Raw genomic sequence first — 7,039 nt, 5'->3', positions numbered from 1 at the left:
CTGCCCCAAATGGGACAATATTTTTACCACAGCATGTTGATGCCGTTCCATGATATCAAGTCAAGTTTCATGAATTAGACGAGTTTTCAATTTAGTAGAATTTTAAAACCATGCATCTGAATGTTAGCGTCCGAGCGACAGTGTCAATGTGTTTGACATTCATTCTCATTTCTTGCATGTGACCTAAGCTTGCAACCAAGGACACACATTTCATTTTTTGACTCGTTTTTATGCACTGGAGCATGTGCATGTAGTTCAATTTTGAAGTATGCACATAAATGGCTAGAAAACTTAGTTAACGGATAAAAATGTCCAAACGATTCCCGAAAAATTCCAAAATTTAACATGGCACTCCTGTTATTCTATGTTGACACCACAAAAAAATTGAAAGCAAGAAGAGGCGATGCATATCATTTTGTCCACAAAGGTGACATGTTTCCCTACCGGAACGATGAGACTTCTTTTGAGAAGCTCTGGTTTGTGAGAAGCTTATACCATAATCTGCACCAAATATGACAATATTTTTTACCCCAGCATGTTGATGCCATTCCATGATAGCATGCCAAGGTTCATGAATTTCGGACGGGTTTTGGATTTACTAGAATTACAAAAGGAAGTACCTCAACATTTGCCGGAGAGCGACGGTGCCAAGGTGTTCGAAATTCATCCCCATTTCTTGCATGGGACATAAGCATAAACCCATGGATAGATATATGATTTTACAACCCATTTCGTTGCACTGGAGCATGTGCATGTAGTTTAATGTTCAATTATGCACCTGAAATGGCTAGAAACCAAGTTAATGTATAAAAATGTCCAAACGAACCCTGAATAATTCCAATTTTTTATGACAGACCTATAGTTGCATGTTCAGTGCAGATAAAAGTCCTAGCAATTCAAACACCCTCCTTTTCTGTTGTGACCCCATTATGTAATTCAAATCAAGATAAAAAATCAAGTAGATCGCACATAGTTTATTATCACCAACCGTGTGAGATGAAGTATAATATATCTTGGAGCACCGTTGGTGTATAGTACGTATATGGCTTACGTGACAAAGTGCGTCGGCTACAGTCCATAGCCGGCGTGTCAAGCACACTAGCTCGCTCCCCAAATACCCTTTCACTGTTCAATCGTCGCCGGTGAAAGATGGGGACGTGCACCAACATCGTGAGGGCAACTTCGGCGGCCCACTCCATCGAGATTGTGGCCGCAGCCGTCATGTGTATGCTGAGATGCTACCTAAGCGTGGCCACAATCTATGATCGGGCGGTCAAGGCAGCCCAAATGGAGCTTCTCAGGTGGCGGCAGCAACATCTACCTCAGGGATAGCAACTGGCGAGAGTGGCACAACAGCTATCCATTCTACAACAGTAGCCTTAGCCCTGATGGAGGCCACCCATGACCATGTCGAGACCGCGCAAGCCCATCTTATGGCGGTCACTGTACAAATCGGACGAAGCTTCTCCGACAATGGTCGGCAACCCACGGCCGAAGAGTGGGCAATCGCTGAGAGCGCTCGAGCAGCCGTCCGTTCCTCCGCGGCATACCGTTCCATGATGGAGGCCATCCAAGCCCAGATCAAGCCCTCCCATGCCAAGCTCATGGCATCCTTTTCCAAAGAGATGGCAGCCACGAATGGTGTGATGCTTGCCGAGTATGGTGGCAATGGATGCCATGGAGCCACTTCCCCAGGAGATCGTCGGGCGCGAGTTGGACATGGAGGAGGCGGCGGAGATTGATGAGCACCAGCCATAGTAGTACTCTTTGCTCTGTTCAATTAAGAGTGCTGGTCTTTAATTTGTTATAGTAATGTTTAGGTTAGTTGGCTCTTTTTAATTGCTGAACTTGCTTGATTAGGAAGTGTGGGTGTGTTGTAGTCTCCTTTGTGTATGAAAATTATGCAATGACGTGGATGACCACTATAACCAGGGGAACTCGAACCAAAAATTTTCAAATTCAAACTCATCACACACAGGTTAATCTGTATGAATCGTTTGTGATGTTCACTTATCGTACACACTGCTGAACAAGGGACCATGTCTGATGACACTTTGCGCGCCGGTTTTTTTGCTGCATCGATCCAAAATTTTCGGCTTCTGAGGAAATATCTACCTCCCCGACCCCTCCCCCTTACCAAAAGCCACATTTCCCCTGTTTCCGCCTTCCATTCCAAGTTGAAACTTTCACTCCTTGCTTGCAGTGCCGCCTCCTCGTGGGCGACCCTCCTTCACGCTGCTCGGCCTCGTCGATCCAGGCAGGTAATCCGGACCCGACCCCCATCCTCCTCCTTCCACATCCCAGACACCTTCCACCCAAATCACCGACCCCTCCCCAAAATAAGCACCGCCCTAAGCCATGTTGCATGCAGTATAGCCAGGGGCTCAAGGAGCATTTGGCAGTGGAGAAGCACATCACCCTGCATGTGCGGATAAAGTCGCGATGGCTGCCATTCGTGTCAACCCCCAGATCTTGAAGGAGCACCTCGCCATTGAGGGCACCATCGATGCCTCACGCGGTGACTCCGCGACATGGTTGGCTAGTTTGGCATTTTCTTGAGGCCATTGTCGGTGCCTTCGGTGAAGACTACGAGGTGTTTTCTCAGAGTTCCCATGCTTACCTCAACTCCTAACATAGCAGGTTGGTGCCGGGAGCGGCTCAGGAAACTCACCACTATGACGAGGGCACCCACGATGTGGAGGCCTCGCCATGTTCCATGTCGAATGATCCAATCATCATCGATATATCCAACGATGAGGAGTAGCTTGTCTTATTAGCTCACTATAAGGACCTAATGTCTACTACGAAACCTTCTTCTCGTAGACTCGTAAGAGAGGGAGAGAGATCAATCACATAGCGACTGGTACATACCCTCAACCCCGAGGGTGAACTACTCCCTCCTTGTCATGAAGACCGTCGGGATGATGAAGATGGCCATGGGTGAAGGTTTCCCCCTCCGGCAGTATGCCGTAACGGGCTGCCGATTGGTTTTTTGTGGCTACAGAGGCTTGCGGCGGCGAAACTCTGATCTAGGTTTATTTCTGGGGTTTCTATATTTATAGGAATTTTTGGCGTCGGGAACAAGTCAGGGGGTCCATGAGGCGATGACAAGATAGGGGGGCGTGCCATAGGGGGGCACCCTCCACCCTTGTGGATGTCTCGGGGCTCTTGTGGCCCAACTCTTTTACTTTGCGGGCTTCTTCTAGTCCATAAAAAATCACCGTAAATTTTCAGCTCATTTGGACTCCGTTTGATATTCCTTTTCTGTGAAACTCAAAAGAAGGGAAAAAACAGACACTGGCACGGGGCTCTAGGTTAGTAGGTTAGTCCCAAAAATAATTTATAAAATAGCATATAAATGCATATAAAACATCCAAGACGAATAATATAATAGCATGGAACAATAAAAAATTATAGATACATTGGAGACCTATCAAGCATACCCAGGCTTAATTCCTGCTCGTCCTCGAGTAGGTAAATGATAAAAACAGAATTTTTGATGTGGAATGCTACCTAACATATTTATCAATGTAACCTTCTCTATTGTGGAAAGAATATTCAGATCCATAAGATTCAAAACAAAAGTTTAATATTGACATAAAAACAATAATACTTCGGCATACTAAAACAACAATTATGTCTTCTCAAAATAACATGGCCAAAGAAAGCTATCCCTACAAAATCATATAGTCTGGCTATGCTCCATCTTCATCACATAAAATATTCAAATCATGCACAACCCCAATGATAAGCCAAGAAATTGTTTCATACTTTTGATGTTCTCAAACTTTTTCAACTTTCACGCAATACATGAGTGTGAGCCATGGACATAGCACTATAGGTGGAATAGAATATGGTGGTAGTGGAGAAGACAAAAAGAAGGAGATAGTCTCACATCAACTAGGCGTATCAACGGGCTATGGAGATGCCCATTGAGGGAGTCCTGGATTAGGGGGTCTCCGGACAGCCGAACTATCTCCATTGGCCGGACTGATAGACTATGAAGATGCAAGATTGAAGACTTCGTCTCGTGTCCGGATGGGACTCTACTTGGCGTAGAAGGCAAGCTAGGCAATACGTATATGGATATCTCCTCCTTTGTAACCGACCTTGTGTAACCCTAACTCTCTTTGGTGTCTATATAAACCAAAGGGTTTTAGTCCGTAGGACAACAATCACAACATACAATCATACCGTAGGCTAGCTGGTTTAGCCTCTCTGATCTCGTGGTAGATCTACTCTTGTAACACCCATATCTTCAATATTAATCAAGCAGGACGTAGGGTTTTACCTCCATCAAGAGGGTCCGAACCTGGGTAAAACTTCGTGTCCCTTGCCTCCTGTTACCATCCGGCCTAGACGCACTGTTCGGGACCCCCTACCCGAGATACGCCGGTTTTGACACCGACATTGGTGCTTTCATTGAGAGTTCCTCTGTGCCGTCGCCACAAGGAAGGATGTATCATCCCATATTTAAAGACGACACTATCGCCGAGGGAGCTCTGGCTATCGGCCAAACTCTTCGGCTACGTGGTTTTCTTATGACCGCCTGTTCGGCCGCTGCGCCAACGATGACTTCTCGGGTCATCAAAAGCAATCTTCACATCAACTCGGAACTCGCCGGGCAGTTAGATCCAATGGAGCTCTGTTCCTTGAACGAGCTCTTGGATCATATCGCCGCCCTGGGAGTCGCTACAGACTACGATCAGATTGGGCCTAAACCTGACCTAAGAGAAATTAACTCTCCCCAGGTCACCCATCATGTTGCAGTGGTGGAAGAACAATGCGGCAAAACTTCATCTATCTTAAGGACTAGCTACGTCCGGATTCTCGATCCCTCCAAGCCGGATACCCGCGGAGGGGAGGATGTCACTCAAAGCCTGAACCTAGAATCAGGCAGCGGGCCAGATTTACCGGAAAACATCCAAGAATCCAAAATTTCGAGTTCGGAAACTCCTTGGCCACTGAGCCTCAGATTGGGTGAGGATTCGGATTTAATTCCACCCACCCACCCAAACGTACGCGATCTATCCCAAATTAGGCAAGAGCCAGCAGAGACAGTACACTATTACTGGGCCAGATTCCTCCTGGTCAAGAACAGGATAAAGGACTGCCACAAGGAAGACGCAATTTCACTCTTCTGCAATAATTGCACGGACAAGGGAATCCTCAACGCCATAAGTCGTCGTGAAATTACACGCTTTGCTGACTTGGTGTCCATAGTACGAAAGTACTGTGCTATGGAAAGCGCCTGGAAAACCGAAATAAAATTTTGGGATAATCCGGCCCTGAATACAAACCCAGTCCGAAATAAAAGGGTGCATTATCACAATACACCTGGGTTAACTACCAAAAAGCAAAAGCCCTCTACGGGGCAAGGAACCGTACTGGAGGGATGCCTCAACGGACCCTGCAAAATTCATAGTACAGTGGATGCGATACCAACGCACAGCCTTAGAGCATGCTGGATACTCCGGAAGGTGGCCAAAAGTGGTGAGGATCTACTCCTCCCAAAAACCACAGAGTACCACCCCGAGGACAACAGTACGGTCTTGACGGTCTGCGAGACCTTCGCGTCAAATAAAAGACGGAAGCGAACACTCCGTAGCACGTCCAAAATCTGCCACATAGCAGAAACAAATCCTTGGAGCGACACGGCTATTACCTTCAATGCCAGTGACGAACCTAAATCCTGAACAGCCCGAGTACCAGCCGCACTGGTCCTCAGTCCAATCGTGGACGGCTTTAGACTCACCAAGGTACTCATGGACGGCGGCAGCGGATTAAACCTCATCTACGAGGAAACTCTTCAAAAGATGGAAATAGACTGGAGCCGCATTAAGCAAAGCAGCACAACCTTTAGAGGAATCATCCCCAGTCGGGAAGCATGCTGCGCCAGAAAAATCACACTAGACGTGGTATTCGGCACGCCAGATAATTACAGGTCTGAACAAATTACATTCCACGTGGCCCCGTTCAGCAGCGGATACCATGCTCTATTAGGGCGGGAGGCGTTTACAATCTTCCAAGCCATACCCCATTACGGGTACATGAAGCTCAAAATGCCCGGGCCCAACGGAATCATCACTCCTGTTAGTGATCCGGACATAGCACTCCGCGCCGAAAACAAGACAGTTGCACTGGCCCTTGAGGCACTATCCGAAGCCCTAGTGGCCGAAGAACTAACCGCGCTGCGCTCCACGGTGAACAGGGACAACGTGATACTCGATAAAAGATCCAAGTCCACCTCCTTTAAACCGGGGGACGAAATAGTCAAATTCCAAGTCCATCCAACGGACCCTATAAAAACAGCTTCCATCAGGGCACAATTAAACCCTGATGCTGACGCCGCACTGCGAGAGTTCCTATGCGAGAACTGGGACATTTTTGCCTGGCACCCTTCAGACATGCCAGGAATCTCATGCAGGCTGGCTGAACACAGCCTAAATATCCTAAAGGATTCAAGCCAGTCAAGCAGGCTCTCCGACGTTTCTCCGAGCCTAAAAGACAAACCATGGGAGAGGAACTAGCCAAGCTATTGGAGGCCAGATTCATCAGAGACATAAAACATCCGGATTGGCTAGCAAACCTGGTGATGGTGCCTAAGAAGGACAAATCCTGGCGCTTGTGCGTCGACTTTAAGGACCTTAATAAGGCCTGCCCAAAGGATCCCTTCCCCCTCCCCCGCATCGATCAAATCATCGATGCTACCGCAGGACATGATTCATTGTGTTTCCTTGATGCATACTCCGGCTACCATCAAATCAAAATGGCAGAGCCAGACCAAGCCGCAACGGCATTCATCACACCATATTGCCCATTCTGCTTCAACACAATGCCCTTCGGGCTAAAAAACGCCGGTGCAACATATCAACGCATGATTCAGACATGCCTGGCAAACCAGATCGGCAAAATAGTGGAGGCATACGTGGATGACGTGGTCGTTAAAACCAACCATGTCAACACCCTAGTAGACGACTTGAGGGTCACATTCGACAACCTCCGAACATATGACATCAAGCTCAATCCGGAAAAATGC

This window comes from Triticum urartu, chromosome 4A (genome assembly GCF_056163025.1).
Source record: "Triticum urartu cultivar PI428250 chromosome 4A, HENAU_Tu73, whole genome shotgun sequence".
NCBI classification, from domain to species: Eukaryota; Viridiplantae; Streptophyta; class Magnoliopsida; order Poales; family Poaceae; genus Triticum; species Triticum urartu.
Note: the sequence above shows the minus strand (reverse complement) of the source record.